The sequence below is a fragment of the Acomys russatus genome, chromosome 13, assembly GCF_903995435.1.
Source record: "Acomys russatus chromosome 13, mAcoRus1.1, whole genome shotgun sequence".
NCBI classification, from domain to species: Eukaryota; Metazoa; Chordata; class Mammalia; order Rodentia; family Muridae; genus Acomys; species Acomys russatus.
The window spans coordinates 45266030-45284499 of record NC_067149.1 but is presented as its reverse complement, the minus strand read 5'-3'; the positions used below and the strand labels follow the sequence as shown (position 1 = coordinate 45284499).

General features: G+C 52.2%; 1 protein-coding gene across 3 annotated transcripts in view; it reads right to left on the bottom strand.

Moving 5' to 3' along the window:
- Window positions 1–18470, bottom strand: part of Rasgef1a (RasGEF domain family member 1A) — an 86955-nt gene that overhangs the window by 12371 nt on the left and 56114 nt on the right. The gene's annotated exons all lie outside the window — the stretch shown is intronic.

The window sequence follows — 18470 nt, the reverse complement described above, 5'->3', positions numbered from 1 at the left end:
GCTGGGTAGGAAGGTCAGCTGGGTGCTTTCTCTGCCTCTCTGAGCTAGTAGGCTTTCATCCCAGCATCTGGCTCCTGAGTCTTTATTGGTGAAATTGAACATTTGGGATTTTGTTTAAAAACAACAGATGTCCTAGGCTGCCTGCAGTCTATGTACATGCAAGGCTAACTAGAAGCCCCAAGGAGAAGTGCTTGGGTAGCTTGGTGGTCCCCTGGGTGCTGCAGCTCTGATGAGAATGTTCTTAACACCTGTTCCTTGCACGCTAGGTCTCAGTCCAGGGACCCTGACTCAGTGTAGGTTCTTTGTGTCCTAATCACCGACCGCCTGGGGTTATACCCAGGAGGAGAGAAAAAAACTACAGGTAGCCTGTGGTCAAGACAGCCTGAGTGATAAAGTGTGAATGATGGATGTGGTTTGACGGCTGGTCATTAGCTATGCAACTCCTGAGCAGAGCCAAGGAACACCCTTCAGGGCATCAGATGCCAACTCCCTGAGGCTCATGCATGTGGAGTTAACGGATGAGCAGGGACAGCAGTCGGAGGATGGGGCCTAATCAGTGCATGCTGTAGGACCAGGGTATAATGTGCCGCTGTTGCTGCCGCTGCTGTGAGAGCTGAGAGTCTGCTCTGAGCAGCAGAGCTAAAGAAGAGGCTTTTGAAAGATGATTATCTGGTTTTTCTGGAACACTTGGGAGGGCTTGTCAGGCCAAGTAGCAGCAGAAGAGGAGGGAAGTGGAACTGACCTTGCATACTGCCAAGAACTGACAGGCCTGAGCCACTTACCAGCACAATACAGAGCAGCAGGCAGGGTCTGGGGAAACATCTGTAACTGGCTTTTGGACATGTGGAATCAGGTGTTGAGGCAGACAGGGCGGCACCCCCGTGGGGCTGCTGCATCCTGGGACTGCCTACTGTGGACGGCCTGTCTTAGAGGATCTCTACCTCACACATGGCTTAAGTCTCTGCTGAGACAGTGGCCAATCAGAAGCCCCGTGAACTTCAGTCTCTCCACTGCCCAGCTGTGGGGGGTTTGAATGAAAATGCCCTCTCAACCCCTTCCCCCCCCCATAGGGGGTGTGGCCCTATTAGAGGAGGTGTGTCAATGGAGGTTTCCAAAGCCCACACCAATCCCAATTGTCTTTCTTTGCCTTGTGGTTGAGTCTCAAGGTGTGAGCTCTCAGCTACTGCCCCAGCACCAAGCCTGCCCGCCTGCTTCCATGCTCCCTACCATGATGGTCATGGATACACCCTCTGAAACTGCAAGCCCCAAACAGTTTCTTCTACATGTCGCTTTGGTCTTGGTGTCTTATTATAGCAATAGACGAGTAATTAAGACATCAGCTGAGTAGGGATCAGAGCAGTGAAGCATTTACCCATGAGGTGCCTGATCCTGAAAACATATCCTCCCATGTCCACTAGATGGCACTATCCATAGAGCTAGCCTCTCCTCTCTCATCCCTGGGGCAGGTGGACTCAGGGCACCTGCAGCTGAGGGCAGATAGAGGAGTCAGACCATCCTGACATGATGGAAGCTGCAGGCAGCACCTGCGGAATTTGGAGCATCTGTCTCACAGAAGACCTCCATGCTGAGCGGGAGCCTGTTCAGAGAGCAGTAAAAATGACTCCACACTTGCCCTGGTGCTGTGACCCCTGCATAGCCCAAACACAGGCTCAGCGCCAACAGTGCACAGCCACACTTGACTCAGTTTCTCCACAATGCCAAACATATAGAAACTATGATAACTTGACATCCATGAAACCACTGTCTTTACAGAGGACCCCCCCACCCCGCCATACACACACAATATTGTACAGCAATGACCTATCCCAAGAGGCAGTAAGCAGTAGGCAGTGACTCTAACTAACCTGACAGGAAAACTTGAGGTTTCCTTGGAATTCTTGGGGAAAAAAATCTTTTGCCATGAGTACAGGAAGTCACACAAAGCCCCAGGACAAGGGGAGAGGAGTCCTCATCATAACGCTCCCCTTAAAGTTCAGATAGCCAGAAGCCCCATAGCTGGGGCACCTCACCCATGTTAGGCGCACATTCTCTTCAGGCCCAGCCTGGCTCTGCTCCATTAGAAACACAGGGGCAAGCTTGATATTGTGCCCCAACGTGTTTACCAAGGGATCTCCGAGTTGATTCTGTGGACCCCTGACTCAAGAAAAGCCTTCACTTTTCAGATCACGAAACTGAGGCCAGCTGAGGCGGAAGGCAGAGAAAAAAATCTTAAGATCTCCCAGCACAGCGTGAGTGCTCCATCTCCATGAAGCATCCCTTCCCTCTTCTCCCATCAACCCACGAGGCCAGAAGAGGCTGTGCCCTGACTTTTGTGTCCTTCCACAGGCCCAGCGTGGTACTCAGTGACCATCTGTACAGTCAAACAATGCTGCAGTGGCCCTGCTGGCCTCAGAGACTCACAAAGGCTCGGGTGGACCTCAACCTCACACAGTTCTGAATGTTCAAAGGTGGCTGGCAGGTGGTAGCCTTGGCCAATAGCACCTCCGTAGCCCACACCACTGGAGTTTTGCCTCTCCAGAGGCAGCAGGGGCTCGGGACAGAAGGGGTTGTTGAAGGGAAGGGTGAAGATGAGGCATGCCCTAACTTCCCACTGACTCACACGGCCCCTGTAGAGACCCTCAGGTGGGGTTGCTAAGTTTAACCATGCTGAGAGAACCAGAGCCAGGGGGAGGCTGTCTAGGTCTTAATATACTGTCATTCTGCTGTTGTAGAAGGGACAGGCTTGCTGCCTCCAAGGAGAGAAGTCTGGGGGACCAGCAGGAGTCCTTGGGGCAGGAGCAGTTCCCTGAGATACCCTGCCCTGGGAATCTGAAGTGAGCAGGAATCTCTTTGAGGGAACACATAGCAAAGGCTAACACTCGGCTTTGTAAATGACAGTAAGAGGTGGCATCAACTCATCCCATTTATTCTGTGTACTGTCATTCCATTCTGCCCTGGATGCTTGCCCTGAAGTCAAGTCAGGTCATGAGTCCCACAGACGAGTGAAGGAGACCGGGATGCAGAGACAGATAGCAGTAAAGGCAGGGAGGAGTCAGGCTTGAGTTGGGATCCTCAGGGTCTGGGAGCCTCAGGGCAGACAAAGCACACGTCTGAGACTGCTAGGAAGCCAAGGCGTCCCTTGTGAGATGTCTACACTAGGGCCCCATCACCTGTACCACAGGTGCCGCTGATTGATGTCAGTTGCATGCCACATGCATGCCAATGGCACAGGGAGCTCACCTTACATGGGTTCTCTATAATGTCAAATGTGGTCCCCTTTAGCAGTAAGAGCAGCCGGTCTTGTTAAAGTGCAAGATCTTGTCCCAGGCCTGGCCCTCGGGCTGACTCAGTCCCTGATCAAGACACACGGGTGACTCTTGTTCAGGCAAACAGAAGGCCAGGGCATTCACTCCCTGTACATCCCAGCCTTTAATGCCTTGTGCCAGCTAAACAAGATTTCCACCACTGTGGGGACAGCACGGGGACTTTTCAAAGCCATCTTGCTTGGCTCTTACACCATCTGGGGGCAAGCTTGGCAGTGGCATCTTCTGAGGACTGCCAGGTACAAAGCTGTATCAGGAAGTACACACACAAGGCTCCTGGCTGCACCTTGACCCCCTGTGAGGTGGAAACCATTGCAGAGGACCCCGGAAGCTCCACAGGCCAGAGGGACTCTAGGACAGAGTGGGCTGGCTTCTGAGGCCCACCTTTGTCTCTGCCCCTAGTCCAAAAGAAGTTAGCCTGGGCCATGCTGCAGTCCCTAAACGCACAGGGCAAAAAGGCTCTACCTAGCTGGCTTTACCATTCCTCACCCCTTCTCCTCCACTCAAGCAAGAAAACAAGCACCTTCTAATTACAGACCCAATCAACTCAACTCCGTAGTGCTCCTCGCAGCCAGACAGAACAAGTGACTCACTGCCTCCTTGCAGACAGCCCTTGAAACGCTTCTCAGTTTCCACGTCAAGCCAGGTGGTGTGAGGGCAGGTCCAAGGATCCAGGCTGCAAGTCTAGTGAAAGGGTCTCTCCTGCCCAGAGGGGAGACAGAGACTTGTTTCCACACCTGGGTTCACCTGGCTCTGTGGAGCCACCACTGAAGAAGGTAGCCTCCCTGTGTGGGCAGAGTTCTCCTGGCATGAAAGGAATTGAAGTTGGGTGAGCCGACTATACCCACTGGCTTCAGAGTCGGAGAGAGCTTCAGGGTGGGGGTGGGCGTGGAAGGCTGTCCGGCAGAGGCGAGCCCAGGATGCTCTGTGCTAGCCACTGAAATGGATGAGCTGCAGGCTGGCCAACTGGCCAAAGGTGAGACAGGCAAAGTGAGCAGGTCCAGAAGCTTCCTGCCGCCACCCTGTTGCCTCCTGGCGGCTCTCCCATCACTGTACCTCAGCACAGCCTTATCCTTCCCTGGAGGATCAGCCACAGTGCCCGCCCAGAACTTTCCTGCTCCTTCCCGATCATGAAGTGGCTCACAGGGTCCTGCTGCCAGACTCATGCTTGCTGCCCATCCCGGGCCCAGCATCAATGCCTAGGGACGTCCTCACGTCACATCTACGTGCAACTTATGACCATCCGGCCCCCCACTTCCTTAAGTCTTCTCTCATGACTGCAGGCCCTACCTAGGTTCAGGATATGGGAGAGAGCTTGGGAATGTGGATTCCTTTGGAGCATGGATATCTCTGCATTTGTGATAAAGCCTCTAGTCTTCTCTATGCCTGTCCCCTCGGCTGTAACCAGCTGGGTTTCTTATCCCTCCTCCCTGTAGGGCCAAGCGAGGTCTAAGTAAGAAGATGAAAACCAGGATGTGCGCATTCCTGGAGCAGTACCAGATACGGCCATGTGACCTGTGATGCACCCTGCCAACTTGTCCAGTGGCTGTCCCTGATTCTGACCATGTCCTCTGACCTAAGACCGCAGAGCCATCAGCACACGCCAAAGCTCTTGCTGAGCCATGAGACAAGCAGGCCCAGCCTGGATATGCACACACCAGAGTCTGGGGCTGCTACGGGCAACACCTGGGAACTTTTACACCTTGTGTGCAAATGTCCATCTATGGGACACAGAAACCAGTGAGAAACTCCCACACACACACACTCTCAGTCTGGTTAGTCAAGCACCTCACAGGGCTCTGCCAAACACAGTGTGTGGTGTGCAAACACATTCCCGTAACTATGCACTCTGCCTGCTGTTCCCCGGGCACCACACTCCCCACTGAAGTACTCACACACAGGAGTCCACTTCAGTTTGATCTCGGGGGGGGGGGGGGGGGGACCAATCTGGGCCGGGAGGATAGCAGTCATTGTTTTGATTCTGTTGCCCCCTACCCCACCCCCAACATCCAGAACATGCTCCAAACTATCAGGAGGGAGGGGGCAGGAGCCCCACACCTAACCAAGAGCTAGCTTCCCTCCAGCAGTTGATAGGAGCCATCACTCCATCTTTGTAAGCCTCAGGACCACAACCATAGACTATAGCATAGGCACCTGACTGTGGGAAACGTGGTGGTGGTGGTGCGGGGGGGGGGGGGGGGACACAGGAGGATGGCTTCGAGCTCAGAACAACCACATTGAGATGTGAGCCAGGCAGGCTGCAGTGGGGACATGATAATGGTCCCTGATGTGGAGATGCTTCCAGCAGGTGTGCGCTTGGAGCTCTGCCCCAGCACCACACAAGAGCAGTGGCAGGCAGCCAGGGCCGGGAGACTCTTTGGATCTGACAGAGTTGAGAGAACTAGTTAGCAGGTTGCCTACAGCTGCGAGGTACCCTGGGAAAGGAAAAGAGGGGTCAGCAAGATTTGGCCACTGATCATGAAGAAGGTCCCCTCCTCCAGGCACTGCAGAGATTTTAGTGCCACTCTATTCACCAAGTGGCACAGAGAAAGCTTGCCCTGGTCACTGTGGTGGCTCAACTACTCCTCCTGTCCCTGTGATAAGACACCTGACCAAAGCGACTGAAATGAGAAAGGGCTTATTTCCACTCACAGTCGGAGGGTACATCCCACGGTGGTAGGGAGGCATGGCAGCTTGAGGCAACAAGTCACATTGCATCCACAGGCGGAGGCAGTGCTTGGAGAATAGCGCCCTCTGCCTACAGACTCTAGATGGACTCCGGGAGTCCTGGAAGTGAGGACAGCTGTGGCAACGGAGACTGGAAAATCCAGACCCAGGTACTGCCTGACCTCACTCTACATGCTGTGTGTGGTGGCGTCTTCATGTCCACTCGTGTTGTACTTGTCCGAACCTGGGCCATTGTTCTGTCCTTTCCTGCTCTGGTTGGCTTCTCCTGCTTCCTGGACTGAAGATGCCCACGGAGGACAAGAGGTAGGTGGAGTGGGAGGGCCCAGGTGTGTTTGGCTTCCAGTGGTCTCATTAAACACTCAGCCCCTTGCTGCCAACCATCAGCCTCGTTGGACCCAGGGAAGGGGTAGATGGCAGAGCAGTGTCAAGTCACTGCACTGCCCACGAGCCAGCTGCTTCCGTCACTCCCGTCCCAGAGCCCGCGCCTCACCTGTGACTGTACGCACGCTTTGGGCATAAACTCAGGAAACACAACCTCACTTTTGCCCATCAACCTCTAACTTGAAGCCTTGGAGGCTCCAGACTGCAAGGCAGGGGAGTGGGGAGAGCAGGGCGAGGCTCTAAATGGTTATCAGCTGGGACAGGAGCATTATCCTTCAGGAGGTGTTGGGGGGTGATGGGAGCAGGGCAGCCTGCTCCAACTGACAGACTTCTGAGGCCCAGCTGCCTACTGTAACACCAACTCTCTCTAGGAGGCAGGGGTGAACAGGATTTGCCTTCCTGGTACACCTGACCCGAAGTGGCTTTATAAAGCTCACTCCTCATCCCAGAGACACTAAAGGAAGATCTTTGGTTGCCAGCCCCAGAGAGGCAACTGGCTAGCAGGCTGGCTTTACAACAGCCAGCCGCATCCCAACAGAGATGGGACAACAACATACAGAGAGGACAGTCCCACAGAGCCGGGAAGCAAGACTCTGGCAGCTTCTTTACAACGCTGAAGAAAAGAACTGTCTGGGGCAGAATGGCCAAGCACACTCAGAATTCCAGGGCCCGTCCCAGATTCAAGAGTCTGTGGTTCTAGAAACTTCTAAGAAATGTAAAAGTAGCTTTCAACTGACCTTGTCAACGTTTAAATGTCTAATATTAGAAACCAGAGAAAGCCATGAGCTAGGCATCAACGGAACTTGACTCTTGTAAGCATGGCTTTCCTGTAGCACAGAAGAATGTTCCTTTGTCGGGTAGGGACACCAAGCCCTGTCCCCCAGGCCATGCATTCAGGTGCTCAGGTTGGTGGTGATGTGCAGGTAAGCCCAGGCCTGCCTTCCTTCACAGGCCTCCAACATCTCCTCTACATGTCTCAGTGGAAACACAACCCTCAAGAGCATGGAGGAAGGCTAAAAGGGAGGCTGACCCTCTGCCCAGATGGACTCCCACAGCATTCTACACATGGTTTCAAGGGCTCCGAGGCTCCCAGAGGGTTGTCCCTGGGCCCCATGCAAAGGGACCAGGACTTCTGGGAAAAAACTAGGACAAAACAAACCAACCCTGAGGGTGCATTTTGCATAAATACCCAAGATTAGGCCAGAAGGTGGAGGGGAGGCTTCAGCGGGCTCCCCGCCTCTGCCAGTTTGGGGAGAGGGTCTGCTTTTCTGAGGCAGCGCCAGGCTTCTATTTTTTAACCTACTCAACAGAAACGGAGACTATTTTTAGCTCAGCAAGCTGCAGGACATCACAATTAGCAACTGAAAATTACACATCCTGCATGTCTCTCCTCTGCTGGCTGGGCGGGGGCGGTACGGGGGGCGGAGGGGTGCTTCAGGATGGAGCTGGGGCCCAGCCCTGTGCCCCTACCATGAAGGGCACAAAACAGAAAGGGCAGATCAGAGGCCACAGCCAAGGCTGTGCTGGCTGCATGGACTCAGGTAGAAGATGCATGAGCCCAGCTTTGCCAGGGGCCCTACAAAATGGCTCCTAATCTCACTTCCCAGAAACCACTGGGCTGAGGTGCCAGAGCATTTACTCCTTGCTCATTAATGAATGCTCACCGCTCAGTGTATACACAGCCAGCTTCCTGGTGCCAGTACAAACATTTCTGTAAGCCTTCAGTGGGCCAGAGAATTGACATCAGAGGCTTTGGGACTCTGTCACACTTCCCAGAAGGCTGTCATCGGGTTGTTGGCAGGGACACCCCTCCCTAGAACACAGCGGTTCTGAATTACACTAGGGGTGTGAGAGGGCACTGGGGAAGTACAAAGAATAAACAGCTTGCAGTGTTGCGGGAGACAAGGGCACACCTCCCCTACAGGCTCCGCTGCTCATCCTTGAAGGGAAGAGGCCCAAGAGCCAAGCATCTCCTGGTTTGGAAACTACCGGGCACTCGCTAGGGACATTCCTTCTGCTGACCTTTACGGTCTGCGCCTTCCTGCTAACAGGGAGCAGAAATGAATCTCACAACCCCTCTCCAACCAGAGTTCCCTCGGGTCAGGGCGGAGGCAGGGACCTCCCCATCATCTCATCTTACCCTCTTTGTCATCTGCTGTTCCCTGACTGGGTTCACTGACCAGAAAAACTTAGGGAAAGGAGGCACTGGTCACAGATAGGTCATTCCACCATGATCTGAGGTACATATGCATCAAGGGGCAGTGGGAATCTGACAGAGGGAGCCACCACCACCACAACCGCCCCCCGCCCGGCATGTGTGCAGGATAGGAGTTGGGGAATCTGTTGAGGGAAAACAAGGCATCCATGTAGGGCACAGGCTATCCCCTCCTATCCTGTGCTAACCACAACGTTATCATCAATCCCCCCGCCCCCTGACCTTTGATATGCAGGTCCTCATTTCCCATGGGCTGAAGTTTCCACCTCTACTTGAAGCAGGTGGCACTTGGGGAGCCTGGCTCAAGTTATGAGTGATAAACACATGACTCGGTGTCTCAGGGTACTGCCCATGACACAATCTACCCATAAGCTATTGCCTGAGAGTCTTTACCCCAGGCTCTGTGCAGCCCAACAGACTCCCTGCCTCAGTTTCCTCTGGAGACTGTCTTTCTTCCTCTAAGCTCTAACCCCCAGGTCAGGGTCCCTAACTTTGAACTAAAACATCTCCCTTAAACTTTTTTTATTTTTTGATTTCTTTCTTTTTTGTTGTTTTGTTTTGTTTTGTTTTTGTTTGTTTGTTTTGCTTTTGCTTTTTACGTGTGTGATTGTTTTGCCTGCATGTATGCATCTATGTGTACCACCTGTGTGACCATGAAGGTCACTCAAGGATATTAGATGGATCCCCAGAAACTGGAGCTACAGGCAGTTGCGAACCATCATGTTGGTGCTGAGAACTGAACCCAGGTCCCTTGAAAGAGCTGTTAAGTGCTCTCCACCCCGTCTCTTGAGCTCTTACTGATGCTGTCTGTTGGAGCCACACACAGCAGATGGGCAAGGTCTGGCTGCAAGCATACCCAGGCCTGAGCTGGCCAGAAGGCAACCATAGCATTCTGCCAAGGGTTAGCACCACCAGCCCCCCGCCTCCGCCCCGCAACATGTGACTGTAAAGTGGAGCTCTGAGGCTCAGGCTGCACCTGGTTGCTTTGACAAGAGCAGGACACAGATACGGCTGCTGTCCTACACAGACAGCGAGCTGATAGTCAGCCTTTCCCTGGCCATGCCTCTGGGCCCGTTAACATCCTGTGTGTAAGGCGACCAATTGGCCCGTAGTGCAAATGGAGAAAACAAAGGCTGCCTCTGATTTCTAGCAGGTGGATCCCTTGCTTGACCTGTTATACAGCCCTGTCTCAGGCATGAGGGCTCAGAGTGACAGTGGCCTAGGGTGACCACTGAGTCCTGTCCATATTAGGGGTATAGAAATAACATGCCCCTTTCTCTGCTCATAGACCCTTCAAGTTGTCACCCTCTCCTCCCATTGACCTCCTGTGGTCTCTACAGCAAGGAAGTTCTTGGAAAGACAAAGCTGGCCCCTAATCCAGTGACTGGGCTATGGGAGCTCCAAGCCCAGTGGACATAAGATAGCTGGGGCGGGGGGGGAGGGGAGGATTGGTGGGGGAGGGATGGCAGGGGAGGGGTGGTGGGGGAGGGGTGGTGGGGGAGGGGTGGCGATGGCAATGGGCCAGATGTTGGCTTCCACATATCAAATTTCAAGAAGTCAAATTCACAGTGCCATAAAGGAAGGTCACGTCTGGGGCTGGTGAGATGGCTCCACACGTAACAGCACTTGTGCCAAGCCCAAAGACATGAGTTTAAGTCACCGGGACTCATATACTGGAAATAGAGAACTGGCTTTTGCTTAGTGTCCGACCTCCACATGTGTGTTCCATGACACATGTGCCCCACACATGCATGCAAAAATAAATAAATGTCATTACATTAAAAAAAAAAAAAAAAAAAAAGGTCACATTTGCCTTCCTGTGCTCTTAGAACAGGCCAGAGCCTGGCATAGGGTATCAGGCTGGGTTCCCACAAGGAGACGGCTGCCATGGGAACCAGAGTGCCAGCCGCAGCCCCTCCTTTGGTGGCTTCACCACAAAGGCAGGGCCTGAGTGCAACACTGATAATTAAAGCTTTGTTACAGGCACGTGGTTCATTTTTTGTTTTGTTTTGTTTTCTTCTTCTTCTTCTTCTGAAATCTCTTCTATTACTGTATTTCCTATGAATTACCGGAGGAATCTTGCCATCTCCGCACTCCTAACTGCAGATTCTGCTACGTCTGAGATTTCTCCTCCCTTTCCACTCCCCCACTTGTTCTTTTTGTCCATCGGCTTCTTCTGGTGGCTGCTCAGGGGACAGAATGTCATTGTCCACCAATAACTGCCCCATTATCGAGGTCTAAGAGGCGTGGGGTGGGAGCAGGTGGGCTATCAGAGAACCCTTGGCCTTTCCCAGTAGGCAATGCAGCTGCAAGCTTGCCTCCCACTGGCCCAGGGCTTGGGCAGTCACAGCTCTTGGCCTATGACCTCATCTCCTCTTAAGCTGACTCTGTAGGAACTAACGGCCTCCCTTGCATGCATTTTGGCTTCCTGATCTTGGATTTCTGGAGCCAAATTAGCCACGGACATGGACAACAGGCAAACAGAGCGTCTTAGCTACTGGCTGCTCTCTTTCTAGCAGTGTTCCCAGGGGGCTAGAAAGAAGGAGGAGAAATTATGTGGAAGCTACTGTCATTGGTTACTCTTTTCTAAATGCTGTCCTCTGAAGAATATGGAATTGGATGCTCCAGCTGGTGGTCAGAGCCTAGTGCGGTGACCAGGACTCTTGCCTGGATCCCACAGGAAGACGCCTGCGCACACTCCTGCCAGCTTGGTCCAGGCCACAGCCCTGCACAAGGATCATGGCATAAGAGAGAGACAACAAGCTGGCTGGGTCTGAGATGAGGGCCCTAAAGAGGCTAGGCCAGAAGGGTGGATGGTGGGGCGGGGCGGGGTTGGCGTAGGCAATTCTGAGAGCTGTCAGCCCCGCCCCCCATGGCCGCCTATGAATGCTGAATATAGAAAAAGGAACAGGGGGTCCTTTTAATTTTAAGTGACACCTAATTAGACTGAGAAAAGTTTTTCCCCCCTGTATGTTTAAAAACAAATCATTCCACTTGCTTGGATTTTCATCTTGGCAGAGGTCCAGAGATGCATCCCTAAGACCCATATGCCTTGAAACAGGGAGCGTTCTGTGTGTCCATGAGTGGGAGGAGTGGTAGAGGGGCACCCACATCTCTGCTGGGCCCTTATCCAGTGGCTACAGACCCTGAAACACAACAAAACACATGTCTAAGTCTCCCCATGCTGCCAACACAGCAGCACTCCTGTGTGTCCAGGCCCTGGGAGCCCAGGGCCAGTGGCACTGTCACCTCTGTCCTCTAGAACAACTCACATTATTACATCCTGTTTGTAGGAAAAACTACAAATGTCCCAAAGGGCTGATGCCATTATCCTAGGACTTACAGCTCACAGGTGATGCTGTCGGTGTTTAAGGCCTGTGAGTGGGACCACCATGATCAGGGACCCCGTCACCTAGCCAACAACTAAAGGACCTTTGGGAAGGATGGGGCAGCCTAAGGCGAAAGCAGGGAGGAGTGGCTAGCTCCCGAGAGACCAAAGCAGAGTGGGGAACCCTCGCAGAAACTCTAAATAAACCAGAATGATGGCAAAGGAAAGAGAGGGAAGGAGTTGCCAGAAGGTAAATAAATAGATTTAATTGGAGGGAGTAGAACGACTTTAATTCAAGAGCTAACTCTATGAAATACAACTAAAAAGATAAATCTTGCAATGGGGCACAGTGATCCATATCTATAGCTCCACCACTTGGGAGACTGAAGCAGGAGGGCCGTTAGTTCCAGGTCAGCCTGGGCCACACAGTGAAACTCAGGTCACAAAACAACGAAGCCAGGCTCAGCAGCACACGCCTGTAATCCTAGTACTTGGGAGGCAGAGGCAGGGGGATTGCTGTGCATTCAAGGCCAGCCTGGTCTACAAAGCCAGTCCAGGACACCCAAGGCTACACAGAGAAACCCTGTCTCAAAACAAAACAACAACAATAAATGAAGAAACTTTCCCGGGACTGGGGTGGAAGTATGGCTCAATGGCTGGAACTTTTGTAACATGTACAAGGTCGTGGATTCCACTGAGAGAGACGCGGGGGGGGGGGGGGGGGGGGGGCGGGGAGAGACTATATACACAATGGAGGGAGAGGCAAAGGAGTGGGGGAGTTTTTCACAAACTTCACTGTGTAACTTTAAATGACCTGAAAGCCTTTGACCTAGAGTCTTTCTAGAAAACACAAATTCCCAGAAGAGATAAACATGTTTAGAACTTGGATAGACCAATAAGTGCAATGCACATGAAGTAAGCTGACAGCCAACTGGCTCTCACAACCAGGAAATACAACTGAGTCCTGGCTCAGAGTCTCCAAAATGAATTATTTCAGGCCTTGGAGAATAAGAGAATTTTGTATGATACTTAAACTACTCAGAGCTAGACATGGTGGCGCGCACCTTTAGTCCTGCATTCTGGAAGCAGAGGCAGGCAGACCTCTGTGAGTTCAAGGCCATCCTGGTCTAAATAGTAAATCCAGAGAAGCCGGGACTAAGTGGAGAGGCCCTGCCTCCCCGCAATAAACAAACAAAGAACTTCAGCTATTCAGCCATATAGAAAAGCTTTCCTGTTCATCCCATGGACTAACATAGACAAGAACTCCAGATGTGCCCAACATCTGTAGAATGGAAGTGTGGAACACCTATAAATGTAGGTGGAAAATAGACAAAGAAACAGCACAAATCAACAAAATGAACGCAGTAACATTTTAAAACATAACAGAGCCTGACTTGGCAGGATTTATTCCAGGAACAGGGGACAAATAAGGCTGGAAAGTTTATAAATCAATACATTAATAGGCTCGGAGGAAGACACTGATGGTTCTGCTAGATACAGGAGAGCTGTGACGCAGCTGCACATCCCTTCTGGGTGAGTCCAGCAATGAGTGCAGAACTGGGGTGACAGACGGCTGCACGCACAGACCCAGGGAACCACTGCAGTCCTCCCTACTGTGAGGGCAAGCCAAGGATGACCAACTGCCGCAAGGAAATGTTGTCTTGTGTATTTTTAAGAACACACACACACACACACACACAAGAATCAGCATTAGAAATGGAGAAGTGGCCGGGCGTGGTGGCGCACGCCTTTAATCCCAGCACTCAGGAGGCAGAGGCAGGCGGATCGCTGTGAGTTCGAGGCCAGCCTGGTCTACCGAGTGAGTCCAGGATAGTCAAGGTTACACAGAGAAACCCTGTCTCAGAAAACAAAAACAAAAAGAAAAAGAAAAGAAATGGAGAAGCGGTTCTTTCTTATGAGTAGATAATATTAATTTCCTTGTTTTAGAAAACCCGAGTTAAAAATTTATTCAAAATAACAAGAGTTCGGTGACCCACTCATATGTTGAAAACCGAGGGCTTACCCACGTCCCATGCCCCTGCATACAGTTTCCCCACACAGCAGCACATAGGACAGGCACTGGAGGCCCCGTGAGCAGGAGTGCGAAGACTGTGATGTGTGTGTGTGTGTGTGTGTGTGTGTGTGTGTGTGTGTGTGTGTGTGTGTGATTGATTTTGTGTTGGGGTTTGTCTGTGCGTAACTACATTTGTATAAACATCTCCATGTTTATCTCTGTGTGCACCTATGTGTCTGCATAGCTGCTCCTGTGGCTGCATTGCTCTGTATCTGCCTGCATAGCTCTGGTGTATCTCTCTGTGTACCTATGTGTCTCTGTGTCTCTGTGTCTCTGTGTCCTCGTCTCTGTGTGTGTCTGCGTATCTTGTGTGTTTGCTTATGTATCTCTGTGTCTGTTATGTCTCAGTCTGTGTATTTCTGTGTCTTTGCATATATCCCTCTGTATATCTGTGTCTGTGTAGGCCTATCAATGTATTGTGTGTCTACATGTGTATCTGTTATCTATCAGTATTCTGTATACTTATCTATACTGTACATGTATATCTGTATACTTTTATGTGTCTCTTTCTATGTATCTTTGTCTATATATATTTATGTGTGTGTGTCTGTGTATTTCTTTGTGCATGTCTGTATCTGTGTATTTGTGTGTGTGTCTATCTGTTCCAGTGTTTCTTTGTGTATCTTTATGTGTGTCTATCTGTGCCAGTGTTTCTTTGTGTATCTATATGTGTGTCCGTCTCTTTGTTTATCTAGGTGTCCATTTCTCTCTCGGTGGGTCTGAGCATCTCTTTATATGTCTGTGTATACATTACTATGTATGTCTCTTTAACTGTCTGACTCTTTCCCCAGACCTCCCAGTTCTGCAGGCTCCACACCCATGGCTCAGAGGCCCACTGTCTCCAGTGGGCGTGCACTGTCAACTAACTCAGCTATCCACCTAAAATCCTGCCCCTGTCACCACCACCTCACATGCCAATGACCATGCTAGCCCACCTGGGTGGGCTGCAGCCCCCTCTGAATGAGACTGGCTTCTCCTCTGTGGCAAATAGTGGGGGCGCAGAGCGGGAGGGTGGTGGGCAGGGAATGCACAGGGGCTCTCTTGCATCCAAGGCTGCTGATGCAAGTTTGTGTCTTAGCAGCCTTATTTCATCAGTCAGTAACTATCCTTGAAGAAAGAATCTGAGAGGACTTCATGAGACCCCTCATTGGCAGCCCAATTCCCTGGGGCTGCTCAACCACAGGATTCCTCTGACTCACCTTTGCAGGCCCCTTACAGGCAAGGATAGTTTTCTGGGCAAACCACATTGACATTTGGGAAATGGCAGGATCCATCCCAGAGAGAAGGCGCGCTGCATCAGGGGCAGGACCATCCTCCTGAAGCTCATTAACCACCAGCATCCGAGAGGCCACAGGGCCAAGAGCCTACAGACCTCCTGTCCTCCCAACCTTGCCTCCCCAAGCTTCCCCCATCACTCACTCCAGCCTCAGTTGGGGTCGTCCAGGGTCCTTGAACATGTCTGCCACTGAGATCCCCTTGTCTTGGGCCCTCAGACAGGTCTCAGGGATGCACAGCCTAGAACCTGACACAGAAGAACCCTGGAGTAGGGGGCCAGCCTCGACTCTTGACCTTCTGATTAAACATAGGTAGGCTTTGAGTCCTCTGGGCCTCAGATTCCCTGCATATAAAAGCAGGAGGCAGGACTAGATGGTTTCTAGTTCTTGTGTTGCTTCTTCCTTCCCCCACTCTGCCAACAAGCGTCCATCGTGTCTTAGCCTACGCTGCAGGTGACAGAAAGGAAGAGACCTCAGTGTCTGCCCCAGAAGGAGACTTTATACCATGAGTGACAAAAATCTCCTTAAAATCAAGGGTCAGGCTGGGTTCCAGGGATGCACAGGGGTCGGAAACAAACTGAGGGAGATGTCGGGGTTTCCTGAAGATGGGTTAGAGATGAATTTCCAGTGAGTGAAGGGAGGAAGGGTGGAGAGATACAACAGTTGTGCCTCCTTATTCACCCTGCAGTCCGGACAGACCCAGGCTGCCCAGGTCACTCTCAACAGATCCTAAAAAGCCTAAAGCTCAGCGTATAGACAGCTTCCACAGGCAGACCAGCTCCCTGACCTCAGCTCCCACACTCACATGTTGTCCTCATGGGCCTTGGGCTTGTGACCCAACAGAGGGGCTGTATACCACTGCTCCTGGGCCCACCAGTCTGGGACCTCAGCACTCACAGGGACAGTTGACAGGAGTGCTGTCCCCACTTTCTTCCAGCCCTAGGCACTCCAGGGCCACCACTCCCAGAGGCTGGAATCCTCAGCTGCTTCTGCTGAGAAGCACACATAAAAGATCAAGACGCTTGAAGAGGGCAGAATATGGGAAGGCAGCACAGCTGGAGAGCGCGAGGGTGGAGCAAAGGCCAGCACACTTCCTTTAACTCTGGACTGTACACACTCCAACTACATTTCACGCCGTCCTTGCATGACCACAGACTTCTTTTTTTTTTTTTTTTTTTTGAGTCAGGGCTTCTCTGTGTATCCTTGGATGTCCTAGACTTGCTTTGTAGACCAGGCTGGCCTCGAACTCATAGTGATCCGCCTGCCTCTGCCTCCCCTGAGTGCAGACTTATGGTCTCTGCTGGGGCTAATGACGCCTAAACCCCAGCCCCACCCCCAACACCACAGTCCTATCAGCTGCAAGGCTTCTTTGCTGTACCAAATCACCCCTCATCTTCTACTGTCTCTGTCACTAGAGTCTGAGCTCCCCTTATGTTCCCTCCCTGGCCCTGTCATGGCCAGCACTGTCCTTGCCTTCCTCCCTTCCCCACCCCCGCCCCCACCTCTCCATGAAGCATTCAGGGCTAGCCTAACAGCCCCAGGCATTGATAGCCCCTCCAAGACCCTAGGGCCATAGCCTGTCCTGCTGATTTGCGGAGCTCCCAAAAGCCCAACCTCATACCCAGGCGGTTTCCCCACCCAGGCCTGTCCTGCCTTTCTTGTCTGTTTCTGTCCCTTCTACTTAGCTCTTCCCTGCTCTTCCCTGGTGGGGTCCTTAGACCCACAGAACATCTCTGTGGACTTTCCTGGCAAACCTTGCCAAAGGTACAAGCACCACACCACACTGGCAGCCAGAGCTCTAGGCACCAGTGTGCCACACAGCCTCTTCCTGGGTACACAGGCTGTCATCACCACCACTCCTGCTGAGGACTGGGTGAGGCCGTGTAAGCCCCCTAGTAGTTAGTAAAATGATGTGTGTCGCTGAGGCTAGAGCACCCAGATGCCAATGCAGGGCCTCTCCCTGCCATGTGACCATGTCAACTTTGTTCCTTAGCAAGGAGTGTGGGGCAGAGCAGAAATGACCCAGGATGGGTGTCAGCAGAGGAAACATCGCCAGTGCCATGAGTCACTGCAGTTGAGTGTTGTTTTGTCCCAGCAAAATAGCCAGGAGCATCCCTCCCGGTGCACTCCTGGTGTGTGCATCTATATCCCTTGGTGCTTATTGATATAAACACGCCCTGTACTTTACTTAACTGCAGTGGTTTTCAACCTTCCTACTGCTGGGGTCCTAATGTCGTGATCCAAGCACAAAATTTCATTGCTACTTCATAACCGTAATTTTGCTACTATTAAGAACTGTAATGTGACTATCTGATACACAGGAAATCTGATATACAACTCCTGTCAGAGTCCTTCGTTCAACCCCCAAAGTGTCTCCACTCACAGCTTGAGAACCATGCCTGACGACCAGTCTCGTGGATAAGGACTGTGGCCTGCTCAGTTCCCTGCAAACTACAGCGCCAGCACACAGCAGGTGCTTAATACATGTGCTCGAGGTCCCGCATCGTCATTTCATTAGTGCTGGCTCCTCAGTTCCACTCTTCCACATCACTGGTCTGCACGGGGCCTGGTCTAGGCAGGTCTGCTCCAAGCTAAGGGCCCAGCATACTGCACCTGAATCCCACAGCCCATTGTCGCTCAAAAGAGGCCTCTATGGAACAGCTGGGACAGTGCGGGTGGCGGCTCAGGCTCAATATTAATTTTAGGGAAATTCTCAGCCTTCCCCACACTGGGCACTCTTCTCTTTAAACACATGACATTTGAGAAGGCACAGCTTTGCCCCCACACCTGCCTCTTAACGGCTCTCACTTAAGCCTCCCATATATAAACACGTCCTCTCTCTCCCGCCCACATCGCACATGCAAGCACACACCTCCCACATGATCAACCACTCCATCGCAGACCGCCCCCCGCCCTCCAAGCATTTATGGAGTAAATAGTGGTTTTGAGCCCAAGATAGGGAAAATTCCAGGATCGCCACTGCTCTTTACAAGTCTGTTCTTTCAGGGCGGGGGGGGGGGGGCGGCGTTCTCCTGCCGCACCCTCCACCGCTGAGCCCATCCTGCCCATCCTTCCCCCTTCTCCTGCCGAGCAGGTTTTCAAGCGGCGCTTAGCACCAGAGTTTCTGGTGTCCGCAGAGCTTAGGAGCGCAGCAGCTGAACTTTGGGCGAGGCCCAAGTGGCGGCAG